Raw genomic sequence first — 14,853 nt, 5'->3', positions numbered from 1 at the left:
ACTGCCTTCATAGTGTCCCCAGAGATTATAGTATACTTTCTCTCTATTCTTACTTGATTCTAAGGATTTTTAAATTTCTCCCCTGATTTCTTCTATGACCCATTAAACATTTAAAGTTATTGTTAACCTCCATGTGTTTATGTAATTTCTGTAATACTTTTTGTTGTTGATTTCTAATTTCATTCCATTATGTTCTGATAAGATGCAAGGGATTACATTGACCTTAAAATATTTACTCTGATTTTCTTTGTGGATCAAATACAGTCAATTTGGGAGAGAGTTCCATGAGAATCTTATAAGAAAGTGTATTCAGCTTCTATTGGATGAAATACTCTAATGTCTATTGGTAAGTATGGTATGTTGAAATTAGTTACTATTATTGTATTAGTATCCACCTGAGGCTTTACATCAAATTGTGTTAGTTTTTTTTGTGGGGGGGGGGATACTGGGGATTGAACTCAGGGGCACTCAATCACTGAGCCACATCCCCAGCCCTATTTTGTATTTTATTTAGAGACAGGGTCTCACTAAGTTGCTTAGTGCCTCACTATTACTGAGGCTGGCTTTGAACTTGAGATCCTCCTGTTCAGTCTCCCATGCCACTGGGATTACAGGTGTGTGCCACCATGCTCAGCAAGTTGTGTTAGTTTTATGTACATAGGTACACTAATGTTGGGGGAATAAATACTTACAATTACTAAATCTTCTTGTTGGATTGTTGTTTCCTTTGCCAGTATGTAGTAATTTTTTTTTCCTCATGATTAATTTTGGCTTGGAGTTTGTTTTGATGGATATGACAGTAGTAATTCCGACTTGCTTTTAGGATCTATTTACATGGAATATAACTTTCCATTATTTCTCTCAACCTGTGGATATCTTTGCCTGTGAGGTTTAACTCTTTAAGGTGGCATGTAGTTCAATCTTCTTTTTAAATTGAATCTGTCAAACTATGTCTTAGAGAGTTGAAACCATTTACTTTGAGTGTTATTATAGAGAGGTACACATTATTTCCTACATTTTTTCTTATTTAATTTTTTAAAATTTATTTTTATTGTAAACAAATGGGATACATGTTGTTTCTGTTTGTACATGGAGTAACAGCATACCATTTGCATATTCATACTTTTACATAGAATAATGATTTTTGATTCATTCCGTTATTTTTTCCCTTCCCCCACACCCCTCCCACCTCTCTTTTCCCTCTGTATACTCCCTCCTTCCTCCATTCTTGCCCCCCCCATCCCCCATTATGTGTCATCATCCACTTATCAGTGAGATCATTCGTCCTTTGGATTTCTGAGATTGGCTTATCTCACTTAACATGATATTCTCCAATTTCATCCATTTGCCGGCAAATGCCATCATTTTATTATTCTTTATAGCTGAGTAATATTCCATTGTATATATATATATATATACCACAGTTTCTTTATCCATTCATCAATTGAAGGACATCGAGGTTGGTTCCACAGTCTGGCTATAGTGAATTGAGCAGCTATGAACATTGATGTGGCTGTATCTCTGTAGTATGCTGATTTTAAGTCCTTTGGGTATAGGCCGAGGAGTGGGATAGCTGGGTCAAATGGAGGGTCTATTCCAAGTTTTCTGAGGATTCTCCACACTGCTTTCCAGAGTGGCTGCACTAATTTGCAACCCCACCAGCAATGTATGAGTGTACCTTTCTCCCCTCATCTTCTCCAACACCTATTGTTGCTTGTATTCCTGATAATCGCCATTCTAATTGGGGTAAGATGGAATCTTAGTGTAGTTTTGATTTGCATTTCTCTTATTACTAAAGATGGTGAACATTTTTTCATATGTTTGTTGATTGTAGATTTTTTTCTGTGAAGTGTCTGTTCATTTCCTTAGCCCATTTGTTGATTGGATTATTTGTATTCTTGGTGTAGAGTTTTTTGAGTTCTTTATATATTCTGGAAATTAGTGCTCTATCTGAAGTATGAGTGGCAAAGACATTCTCCCACTCTGTAGGCTCTCTCTTCCCATTGCTGATAGTTTCCTTTGCTGAGAGAAAGCTATTTAGTTTGAATCTATCCCAGTTATTGACTCTTGCTTTTATTTCTTGTGCTATGGGAGTCCTGTTAAGGAAGTCTGATCCTAAGCCAACAAGGTGAAGATTTGGACCTACTTTTTCTTCTATAAGATGCAGGGTCTCTGGTCTGATTTCAAGGTCTTTGATCCATTGTGAGTTGAGTTTTGTGCAGGGTGAGAGATAGGGGTTTAGTTTCATTCTGTTGCATATGGATTTCCAGTTTTCCCAGCACCATTTGTTGAAGAGGCTATCCTTTCTCCATTGCATATTTTTGGCACCTTTGTCTAGTATGAGAAAATTGTATTTATTTCGGTTTGTGTCCATGTCCTCTATTCTATACCATTGATCTCCCTGTCTATTTTGGTGCCAATACCATGATATTTTTGTTACTATTGCTTTGTAGTATAGTTGAAGTTCTGGTTTTGCTATACCCCCTGTTTCATTCTTCGTGCTAAGGATTGCTTTAGCTATTCTGGGTTTCTTATTCTTCCAGATGAATTTCATGATTGCTTGCTCTATTTCTGTAAGGTACGTCATTGGGATTTTAATTGGAATTGCATTGAATCTGTATAGCACTTTTGGTAGTATGGCCATTTTGACAATATTAATTCTGCCTATCCAAGAACATGGGAGACCTTTCCATCTTCTAAGGTCTTCCTCAATTTCTTTCTTCAATGTTTTGTAGTTTTCATTGTAGAGATCTTTTACCTCTTTTGTGAGATTGATTCCCAAGTATTTTATTTTTTTTGAGGCTGTTGCAAATGGAGTTGTTTTCCTCATTTCCCTTTCAGTTGTTTCATCACTTGCGTATAAAAATGCTTTAGATTTATGCGTGTTGATTTTATAGCCTGCTATTTTACTGAATTCATTGATGAGGTCTAGAAGTTTTCTGGAGGAGGTTTTTGGATCCTCTAAATATAGAATCATGTCATCTGCAAATAGTTACAGCTTAAGTTCCTCTTTTCCTATTCATATCCTTTTAATTTCTTTGGTCTGCCTAATTGCTCTGGCTAGAGTTTCAAGGACAATGTTGAACAGAAGTGGAGAAAAAACATCCCTGTCTTGTTCTTGTTTTAAAGGGAATGGTTTCAGTTTTTCTCCATTAAGAATGATGTTGGCCATGGGCTTAGCATAAAATAGCCTTTATAATGTTGAGGTATGTTCCTACTATCCCTATTTTTTGAAGTGTTTTGAGCATGAAAGGGTGTTGTTGTATTTTGTCAAATGCTTTTTCTGTGTCAATTGAAATAACCATATGGTTCTTATCCTTAAGTCTATTGACATGATGGATTACGTTTATTGATTTATGAATGTTGAACCATCCTTGCATTCCAGGGATGAACCCCACTCGATCGTGGTGCACAGTTTTCTTAATATGTTTTGGATACGGTTTGCCAATATTTTGTTAAGGATCTTTGCATCTATATTCATCAAGGATATTGGTCTAAAATTTTCTTTCCTTGATGTGTCTTTGCCTGGTTTGGGTATGAGGGTGATATTAGCGTCATAGAATGAGTTCAGTAGGGTACCCTCCTTTTCTATTTCCTGGAATACTTTGAGAAGTATTGGAATGAGTTCTTCTTTGAAGGTCTTGTAGAACTCGGCTGAGAATCCGTCTGGTCCTGGGCTTTTCTTGGATGGTAGATTTTTAATGGCTTCTTCTATTTCATTGCTTGATATAGATCTGTTTAAATTGTGTATGTCCTCCTGGTTCAGTTTGGGAAGAGCATATGTCTCTAGAAATTTGTCAACGTCTTTGGTACTTTCTATTTTGTTGGAATACAGATTTTCGAAGTAGCTTCTCATTATGTTCTATATCTCAGTGGTGTCTGTCATGATATTTCCTTTTGCATCATATATTTTAGTAATTTGAGTCTTCTCTCTCCTTCTCTTTGTTAGTTTGGCTAAGGGTTTGTCTATTTTGTTTACTTCCTCAAAGAACCAACTTTTTGTTTTGTCAATTTTTTGAATAGTTTCTTTTGTTTCAATTTCATTGATTTCAGCTCTGATTTTAATTATTTCCTGTCTTCTACTACTTTTGCTGTTATTCTGTTCTTCTTTTTCTAGGACTTTGAGCTGTAATGTTAGGTCATTTAGTTGTTGACTTTTCACTCCTTTCGGAATGCGCTCCATGCAATGAATTTTCCTCTTAGTACTGCTTTTATAGTGTCCCAGAGATTTTGATATGTTGTATCGTTGTTCTCATTGACCTCTAAGAATTTTTTAATATCCTCCCTGATGTTTCTGTTATCCATGTTACATTCAATAGCATATTATTTAGTCTCCAGGTGTTGGAGTAATTTCTGTTTTTTATTTTGTCATTGATTTCTACTCTCAGTCCATTATGATCTGATAGAACACAAGGCAGTATCTCAATTTTTTTGCATTTCCTAAGGGCTGCTTTGTGGCATAACATATGGTCTATTTTCAAGAAGGTTCCATGTGCTGCTGCGAAGATAGTAAATCCACTCATTGATGGATGGAATATTCTATATATGTCTATTAAGTCTAAGTTATTGATTGTGTTATTGAGTTCTATGGTTTCTTTGGTTGGATTTTGTTTGGAAGATCTATCTAGTGGTGACAGCAGTGCGTTAAAGTCACCCAGAATTATTGTATTGTGGTGTATGTGATTCTTGAAATTTAGAAGGATTTGTTTGATGCACAGGGATGCACCACTGTTTGGGGCATAAATATTTACTATCATTATGTCTTCCTGATTTATGGTTCCCTTAAGCAGTATGAAATGTCCTTCTTTATTCCTTCTGACTAACTTTGGCTTGAAGTCCACTTTATCTGATACAAGGATGGAAACCCTCGCTTTTTTACTGAGTCCATGTGCGTGGTAGGTTTTTTCCCATCCTTTCACCTTTAGTCTGTGGATGTCTTTTTCTATGAGATGAGTCTCTTGCAGGCAGTATATTGTTGGGTCTTTCTTTTTAATCCATTCTGCCAGTCTATGTCTTTTGATTGATGAGTTTAGGGCCATTAATGTTCAGGGTTATTATTGAGATATGATTTGTATTCCCAGTCATTTGGCTTATTTCTGATTTTGAAGTTGGCTTGGTTTCTCCTTTGAGTGTTTTTTTCTCTAAGGTAGTTCTTCCCTTTGCTGACCTCCATTGTTGTTTTTCATTTCCTCCTCATGGAATATTTTGTTGAGAACATTCTGTAGTGCAGGCTTTCTATTTGTAAGTTCTTTTAATGTTTGTTTATCATGGAAGGATTTTATTTCATCTTCAAATCTGAAGGTTAGTTTTGCTGGGTGTAGGATTCTTGGTTGGCAACCATGTTCTTTCAGAGCTTGAAATATGTTGGTCCAGGTCCTTCTAGCTTTTAGAGTCTGGGCTGAGAAGTTGGCTGCTGTCTTTATTGGTCTCCCCCTATATGTAATCTGATGCTTTTCTCTCACGGCCTTCAAAATCCTATCTTTATTTTGAATGTTAGGCATTTTCGTTATAATTTGCCTTGGTGTGGATTATTTCCTACATTTTGATGTACTTCTAATGCTTAATTTGATCCTAACTTTCATTTGATTAACTACTCTTCTAATGATATTTATTCTTTCCTGAACTTTGATGTCTATTTTATCTTCTGTGTGTAATATGTTTTTTTAAAGATTGCTGTAAATCCTGTCTTAATAATCATGAATCCTTTTGGTTTATGCTCACCTTGGGAGACACTTTTTTCTTCTATTCTGAGGATAGCTTTGTTGGGTATAGCAATTTTGTTGAATGATATTTTCTTTCAGGGTTTGAAAGATATCTGTCCAAGCCCTCCCAGATCTTAGGATTTCTTCTGAGAGAACAGGTGTTATCCTGACTGATTTAATTCTAACTGTGACCTATTGTTTTCTGTCTTGATTCTTTTAAATTCTAGCCTTATTCTTTAGACTTGGCATTTAATTATAAAATGTCATGAAGAGGTTCTTTTTTAGTCTTGTCTATTTGAAGTTGAAAATGCTTTCTGTATGTGAATATCCATCTCATTCCCAAGGTTGGAAAATTTTTCTGCTATTATGTCACTGAATAGGTTATCAACATCAAATGCTTTCTCTCTGCTCTTTTTTTTATACCATAAGTCTTATGTTTGGTCTCTGAATGTTGTCCTAATGTTCTTGTAAAATAATTTCTTCCTTTTAAAACACACTTCCTGAATATTTAAGGCTTGTCTTTCAGCTCCTACATTCTGTGTTCTACTTGATTTAATCTATTGAAGTAATATTCAACAGAATTTTTTTATTTGATTCATGAGTCTTTTATTTCCAAGATTTCTGTTTTTTTCTTTTCCAGAATCTCTATCTCTTTATTAAAGTGATCTTTTTGCATCTTGTATTTTCTCCCTTAGTCTTTCCTTAGATTTGTTATATATTTATTTATTACTTTAACAATCAACTTTTTGAATTCTTTGTATGAGATTTCATCTACTTCCATATCTTTGGATTTAGTTGTTGGGGAGTTATAAACTTGTGGTGGCATCTTGCTGGCTTGTTTCTTCATGCTTCTTGAGGTTCCGTAGTTTCACATCTATTGTGATATATTCCTCTTCCTTTTTTATGTGAGCGTCTTTCAGTGAGCAGCTTTCTTTTATAATAAGCAGTGGACTGGGGCATATCTTAGCTCAAACACATCCAATCAGTATAATCAAAGTTCTGATTTCAACAAGCAGTGCCACTTTGAGAAGAGAGAGTAACCATCATTAACAGTGGACACAGTAACCACCAGGAGATAAAGTAGGATGGAAGAAAGGGGGAAGGAATGGGGATGAGAAAGTATTGAGAGAGAAACAAAGTACTTGATAAAATATGTAAAATTAGCCCTCTGAAAAACATAGAATGTGAGAAGACACTATAAATCAGTTTACACTAAGCAGCTAATGCAACAACAGTCATAAAAAGATTTGATGTTCTTCTTTCTGAAGTTTTGAAGATAAATGTATTTTTTTCTGGGGTTTCAATTTTAGAATCTCCCAGCTAGGAAGATGTTCACATGATACAAATACCATGTTATTGATTTGTTCTCAGTTCTGATCCAAACCAGCCAACTGTCACAGGAAGTCCATACTCTGAGCTCTGCCCCCTTCTTTCCTGGCAGCAACTATTTGAGAAAGGTCATCCATTTAATAGTAGAATTCACCCTCAAATTTGGTTTTGTGGTTGTGACTAGGATAGCAGTGTAGCTCTGGTAGGGCTGCTGGCCAGCCCTCTTACCCACACAGAGGGACCATCAGATTGCACTGCCCACTCTTCCTGAGAGCCTTGGTGTGTGGGATGCAACAGCCTATACTCCAAGCCCTTGTAGGCTGGGGTAAGTGACACCTGTCCCGTTGTAGAATTCTTCAAGGTCACCACTTTCTACTGGACCCTAATCTATCCCAGTTCCACCTCCGTGAACTGAGTTCAGACCAGCAGTTTCTCATGAAAGCACCCTTCTCTATTCTCTGCTCTGAGGATTTTAGACCAGCACCCAAGGCTCCCATTGCTGCCCAGAGCTTCTCCAAGTCTCTGTCACAGTCTCGTTCATGCGCACAGCTTGGCTTATGACTTGGGAACCCACTGATCTGGTAAAAAGTAAAGCCTACGTGACTACTGGGTCGTCGGTACTCACAAGGAAAGAATATCAACATGGAATAAAAATTTTAAAAAAGAAAGCAAAAAATGAAAAAACAAAGGCAAATTGCAGGAATTTCCAGTCTGCCCTTGGGAAGTCTAGAGTCTCCAAACTTGCTGCTTCCCCTCTTTCCCCAAGTCCTCTGGAAAGTCCCAGGGCTGCCACCTGTGCAGGCTCACTTCACAGTACCTGCGTGTATTTTCTGCTCAGGTTGACATTTGCTGGACAGCAGCACTTTCTTTCTAACCCCTGCAGGAGCATTTCTTTGCCTTGTTGGAGGGCGGCTTCACCACAGCCCTGGCACTGCCAGTCCATTGCTTGTCTCAATTCTCTTCTGGTCCAGGAGCTGGTGTTTGTAGTCTTCACTGGTTGCTAGCTCTCTGAGGTGCCTGCTGGCGTTTCCCCACAGCCTTCCTACCTCAGTGTGCCACCACAGAATCCTTGTGGGAATCCTATTTTGGCAGCAGCTCTGATGTGGTAGGTTCCTCTATCTGCCGTTTTTTCTCGTCCTACCCTAGGGATTGATTTACAGGTAGTTTGCATTGGGTATGTCCCAACCAGAGTCCTGAATAATTATATTACACATTATCCTTATAAGAAAAATGATAACTTCTGAGGTGTATGTCTTACATAGTTTGCTTCTATTTCTGCAACTTCATTGAGAGAATGGGCAATTTATTAAGAATAGAGTTTTGTCCAGCTTAGAGTCCTGGAGGTTAGGAGGTCCAAGATCAAGGAGCTACTTCTGTTGAGAGCTTTCTCACTCATGGGGACTCTCTGCAGAGACTCAAGTCATCACAAGGCAAGAGAGGCCGACCCAAGAGATGAATCTCCCTGGCTTCTATGACAGACCCCCTCTGAGATAGCCCATTATCACTTTAATCCAGGAATGGATTAATTCATTCATGAAGACAGAGCCTCATGGTCTCAACACTTCTTCAAGGTCCCACCTGTTAATTTCTCACAATGAGAATGAAATTCATCATGAGTTTGAGTGGGGCCTTCAAACCACAGTGGTTCTCTCAGCTCCTTTAGTCCATTTCCAGTCCCTGGACTCTCAGGATTGTATCCAGCCTCAGCATCTCCTCCCTTTCTCCCATGAATGAGTTTGGGGAGCATGGTTTTTGCCCTGGGCTGTAGTCTGTTAACATTTGGGGCAGGATGAAGTCTAGCAGATCAACACCTTCTCCATGGAGTGGTGGGATATTTTTCTTGTGGAAATATCCTAAACTTCAGTCATGGGCCACCAAGTTTCTTCATGGTTCAAGGAGAAACTTTATTCTGCATGGTTCCGGTGTGGTCCTTTGGGAGGAAGGGTAGGGCAAGGTGGTAAGCTTGGAGAAATGAGCAGGGTCCATGAAAGCAGCTAAGCTGCCAGTTAGCTATGTGAGCATGAGCAAGACCCCTAGCTCCCAGAGTTTTAGTTCCCTCACGAGCATAATAGCTGCATAATTGCATACCAGATGCATAAAATGCCACTCTTAGTACTCAGTGAGGAAATGTTTGCACAGCACTGCCCAGGGTGCCTGGCTCACAGACAGCTCTTAACTGGAGCATGCATTGTTTCTCACGTTGGCACATGCTCTGTTATAGTGGAAAAGCCATAGCTTGTGTTATGCACAATGAGGTTATTGTGTCTCAGAGAGGTTTGACAACTTTACTCAGGCCACACAGCTGGTGTGTGGCAGAGCCTGAGCATGAATCCAGGTCATGGGAGAGATTAGGAGCACCAGACCTGAGGCTATCTCTGGAGGACCACGGAATGACCCTGGGAAGAAAAGTCAGGTACATGAGGCCTCCAGAGAGAACTTAGCCAAAGGTGGGTTCCATAGGAGTTTTCCTTCCTCTTCAAGAGCAGAGGAATCCTTGTCAAGATTTTCTGGATGAAAATCATCTGCCTTTGGAAGCCTGGGAGGAGAATGGACTTTTTACATCTCATCTGCAAAACCAACCCTAGTCACCTAGGCAGGAAGGAGAGAAGGCTTCAAAAAGAACTGGAGAGCAAGATTTTTTTTATTTTTTATATAAAATGAAATGGGGGAATGTAAGATATAAAGCCACCTTTCTCTCCCGTGACAAGAATTTCCCACCTCCCAACGACCTGTCAATCTGCGTTTGCCCCGCCTCTCACGTTACAGGAATTTCCGGCTTCCGTTGCTGTAATCTTCCTGCCTCCAGCATTACGTCCTAATATGCATTGGTCCATCAGTCAGTCTGTAAGAATTCTCCGCGATTGGTTCCTCTCAGCCCACGAAATTCCTATGTCAGAGAAACCGCTGCGCCATCTTTCTCCTTTTCTTTTTCCCCTTCCCCCGTGCAGACGTGAATTCGTCTGCACAAAATAAAAGGTTCCTGGTGTGAAGAAAAAAAAAAAAAAAGATTTTCTGGAGACATCCATGACATCCATGGTCATATGTCTAGTGAGAAGAAGAGGACACAGGGAAAGAGGCTTGGGACCTGATTGTTCTGGTGGGTTTGAGGAGACAGAGACCAAGACATATTCTCTTGCTCAGTGGGGAAAGGGGAGCTTCTTCTAAGAGATGTGTGAGTCTTCTTTGGCAAGCAGTGGAATGACAAAGAAAGAGGTCCCTGTTCTAGTGCAGCCCACAGAGAAAGTGATCCATGGACTACCTACCTATGCTGTTTTCAGTATGCACCCTGTGAGAGGAACATCTCTCTCATCTCCCCCTCTTTCAGATGTGATCATTCATACTTACATGCATCCTGCCATGATGGTGACTCTCTACTAGGGGCCAGGCAACTGGCAACACCAATCTTGAACTTGAACCTCTAAACTGCTGAGTTTCAGTCTTGCTTGGACTGACTCCTCCTTCCATTCCCGAGTTCCCCTTAGGAATGAGAAGGTTCACCCTGCGCCTGTTCCCAATTGTGTCTCAGAAGTATGTGACTTGTTTCGGATTTTAGAGGGGCTCACAGCTGAGCTTGCCTTGAGTCTCAGATGAGACTTTGGACTTGGACTTTGGAACAACATTGGAACAGTTAAGACCTCGAGACTCTTGGGGATGGAGTGACTGCATTGTGCATTGACACATGGACGCACACCTTTGGGGGCTAGGAATGGAGTGCTGTCTATGGTTTGGATGTTGCCTGTCCCCAAGGCCTGTGTTAAAGGCGTGGTGGTGCTGTTAGGAGCGGGTGGAGGCCGATGCTGGGCAGGAGGACTTCGACTTGGTGAAGGTGGGAAGGAAAGCAGACGAGGTGAGTGAGCACACTGGCAAGGCTTTCCCTAGGGCTTCTGCCCAAGAAGGGAGACTGGCACCGACCAGGGGCCGGGCTGGCTCTGAGGACAAAGGGTTTATCTGTGTGAAAGAACTGTTTGTAGGAGGGGCTAATTGACTTGAGTACCCTTTCAAAGGTGTGTTTCTCTTTTCCTAAGAGGACACTTTCGCTCTGAGGGAGATACAGTCAGTTGGTCATCCTGGAGACAAACGTCAGTCTTTCACACGATGACGCTGCATCACCATCAACGTCTCTGCCCTGTGATAAGGATGAGCCGCTGTAGCAGTTCAGCGATCACAGGGGGAAAGGGAAGAGCCACAAATCATGGCAGGTAATCTGATGGCTCCTCACCAGTTTCTATCCTTCATTTTGTCCTTAGAGAGTCGTGGCAAGAGCATCCTGGCCCTGATGATGTGCCTGATCCCTGGAGCTGTAAGAAAGCTGCCATGCCGGGCACAGCGGGGCACCTGTAATTCCAGCTTCAGGATGCTGAAGCAGGAGGATGGCAAATTCGAGGCCAGCCTCAGCACTCAGCAAGACTCTCTTTCAAAAAATAAAGGGATTGGGATGTAGCTCAGTGATAAAGCAACCCTTGGGTTCAATCCCAAGTTTCAAAAACAAGCAAGGAAGGAAAACTGCCTGCGTCTTATGAAACCATATTCCTGCAGGGAAGAAATTCTCTGGGTTAGTTTATCTTGATGGTCACAAGGGGACGTAGGAGACGAGAAGAGGTCAATGTGAGTCTCAAGGCTCTGGTTCTTCACTGCGAGTGGTGAGAAGACCATGGTTGGGTCATTTCCACTGAAGTCCCTTGGTGTTGTTTCAGAAGACACAGTTTCCAGGTCTCTGACTGTGAACACTGGTTGTCACCAGTGGGTGGGTCTTGGAAGCTTTCTTTTCTTTACCTGATGAAGAAGCCCCCTCACACAATGCACAGAGCCTGATGATGCTTAGACACATCTGAATTCAGGAAAGCAGGAGATGCCGCAGCTTTGTTAGCAAGGGCATGAGCCTCCTGTGACTATACTTAAGTCACAAGTCAAGTCATGTTTTCCAGTGACAGTTCACCCGATTGCCATTAGAGATAACAAGGTCACCCAACGGATTCAGTTCACTTTGCCACTTTTTAAAATGCTGTTGGTGCTTTCAAGTTTTCCAGAAGACTGCGAGCAGCAGGGACGATGATAGCCATGTTGAAACCAATGCCTTATTTGTCTTATAATTTGTGTAGGGTGATGGATTTCTCTATCACTGGAAATTTCTTCAGGGGTGTCTCATCAAGGAAATACACCTTCTAATAACTTCCCGGCAATAATCATGGCATTGGATTTCCTATATAGAAAAGCTTTTATCCCAACCCACAGTTTACAAACTACTAGAAATGCCAGCTGGGCCCTGTTTGAAGGTGGTGACTGGATGAAGAACCCTTGTAGATGTTCAAATGTCCCATCAGGTGGTGGACATGGCCCCCCTTAAAGTTTTTGCTGCCTTTCCAGGGTTTGGGTTTGGTGAACCAAATATGGATTGTTCTCAATTGCAAACATTTTTGGCAATTCTCCGACAGCCACAGCTCCAGTGTTTCCATCGTTTGGGTTATCGTGCCTGTTTTAAAATAATGAGACATGGAATGCAGAGCTTTTAGCAGCAATGGGGAGGGTCAGGCCACCATCTGGGCCTTTGATGAGGCCATGATTAGCCCATTTACATGCTTTCAGATACTAATTTTATTTCCAGAATAGGAGCATCTCACTGTTTATTGAATAGACCATCATAGGGAACTTGATTTGGACCAATCACATGGCATTCATTCAAATCACATATAATTTTTAGTACTGGCAGAATTAGCATGAAAATCTGCCAAAGCATTTCCTTTGTTTCTAATTATATTTTGTCCCTTGTTGTTGTTTTAGGAATTTTATGAAACGCATCCATTTCTTCAGTTTGTGCTGGCAAATCTTACCTAGTCTAATGTATGGTCAGGTTCATAGGCGTTTGGTAAGATTTCTGGATTATACATTCATGATGGGTTTAACACGGGTAGAGTTAGCATTATTATTTGACAGTGCTTCCCATATAATTTACTGTAAAAATAAACTCCATAACTTACCCTGGTCATGCACTAACAAATGTTTGCTTCTACTCTCATGACTCTAAGCTCTGCTGGGCCAGAAGTCTGCATTACCAAAGGAGGAGTGTTTCTACCAGGAAGCACAAGAACAATTCCATTGAACTTGACTTTTAGACTTTCACCTGGCTAATTTGGGCTTCTCCTACCCCGGTGTCAACTGACTGAGGAGGAAATTATAATACTGCATGGGGTAGTTGATCCTGGCTGCCAAGAAGAAACTGGACCACCACTTAGTAATGGAGGTAAAGGGGCGTTTGTAAGGAGATTCCCCAGATGTCTTAGTGCTCCATGCCCTGGGACTAAGGTCAATGGGAAAATACAACCACCCTGCCCAAGCAAGGCCAGGAATGACCCGGACTCTTCAGGGATGAAGGTTTGGGTCACAACACCAGGTGCTGCTGAGGTGCTTGCTGAAGGCAAAAATAACACAGAATAAGCTGTAGAAGAACATGGCTACCAATACCAGTTACAAAGACACATCTAGAATTGTCACGCACATTCTCTTTCTATTTTCTTAAGAATATGCATGTGTGTGTGTGTGTGTTTAGCAATATCTTTGTTTCTAATTTCTCTTTTATTCCTTCATTTTAAACATAGAACGCATTGACTTTCATTATTTAAGTCTTGATCATTTTACATTGTATTATTTAAATCATGGGCTACGTGGAGGGGAGCAACATCACTCAAGGCCTTACCTCCTCTTCTGGGGAAGGGATTGGTTTTGTGGGTTGCCCGCGGGTTATTTGCCTTGTGTTAGGTAAACTGATGCTCTCCCCACGTCTTCATTCGGAAATGCAGTGTGGTTTAGGGAGGTTCATATGGGTACCAGGTTGGCGATGAGTGGATGTGTAATGGTTATTTCCTGTGTCATTTTGACAGGATTAAGAACTACCAAGAAACCTGGAGAAGCATTATTTTGGGTGTGTCAGTGAGGATGTTTCCAGAGGAGTCAGTATGTGAGTTGAAGTGAACGAGGCCGGGAAGACCGATCCTCAGTGTAGGTAGACCCCACCCAATCAAGGTGTGTTGGCGTGTCCCCGAGTGCTGTTCACGCCCGTCTCCTGCCTTGGACATCAGAACTCAGGGCTTGATGGCCCTCAGACCCCAAGACATGCCAGCACCCCCCCCCCCCCCCCCCCCCCCCCAACACACCAGGGATGTAGGACGTCAACCTTGACTTGAGAGTTAACCATCAGCTCCAGGTGCTGAGGCCTTGGGGGTGGCCTGGAGCCATGCTAATGACATTCCAAGGTCTGCAGCACGCAGACAAGCTGCCAGGATCAGGCGAGCTGATTCTCCCTCTCACAGAGCGTGTCTCCTACATAGCCTATCGATTCTGTCTCTACAGAAGCCCGCCTAATCCATCCTTTATGTGGGAATTTCATCCTACTTGTACCTATTTAACTCGCATATTCTTATTGTCTGTCCTGAAATGCTTATAACGATATAAGATGCTAAACAACTAGCCATTTCCCAGGTCTTCTCCTCTTTGCCTACTTTTTTAATGTAGAGATAACGTAATGTATTGTATATGGGTAATCCTAGGTAAGAAAACGGATGCTCCCGAGTTGGACCTAATGATGAAATCCTGAAGCTGCATCTGTTCTCCAGACCCAATATGCTTATTCAAACATTGCCCTGCCATACCAGCTTGACAAGCCTTTGAATCAGTTCATAATTGTTTCTGACACATGAAGAGAACTTCATTTATATAAGTGTTTTTTTTTTCCTCTTCAAACCAATTAAATAAAGCTCTTTGACCATTTAACTTAAAATATAAGGGAATGGGAACATTATCAGACACATGTGTCCATACAGAAAGGCAG

General features: G+C 41.0%; 1 long non-coding RNA gene across 3 annotated transcripts in view; it reads left to right on the top strand.

Annotated features, from left to right (window-relative positions):
* Nucleotides 1-14,488, top strand: part of LOC306654302 — a 30,357-nt gene extending 15,869 nt beyond the window's left edge. The window contains exons 1-4 of one of the 3 annotated variants that reach the window (XR_013761932.1): nucleotides 11,658-11,741; nucleotides 12,810-12,894; nucleotides 13,055-13,269; nucleotides 13,907-14,488. This is a non-coding gene — a long non-coding RNA (uncharacterized lncRNA). Of the gene's footprint in view, nucleotides 1-11,056; nucleotides 11,231-11,657; nucleotides 11,742-12,809; nucleotides 13,270-13,906 lie in introns of those variants that run through there. The other 2 variants (XR_013761931.1, XR_013761933.1) reach the window with 2 other exon arrangements.
* Nucleotides 14,489-14,853: the final 365 nt, after the last annotated feature.

The sequence above is a fragment of the Sciurus vulgaris genome, assembly GCF_902686455.1.
Source record: "Sciurus vulgaris genome assembly, chromosome: 2".
Lineage (NCBI taxonomy): Eukaryota > Metazoa > Chordata > Mammalia > Rodentia > Sciuridae > Sciurus > Sciurus vulgaris.
This window is presented reverse-complemented; position numbering and strand designations above follow the sequence as displayed.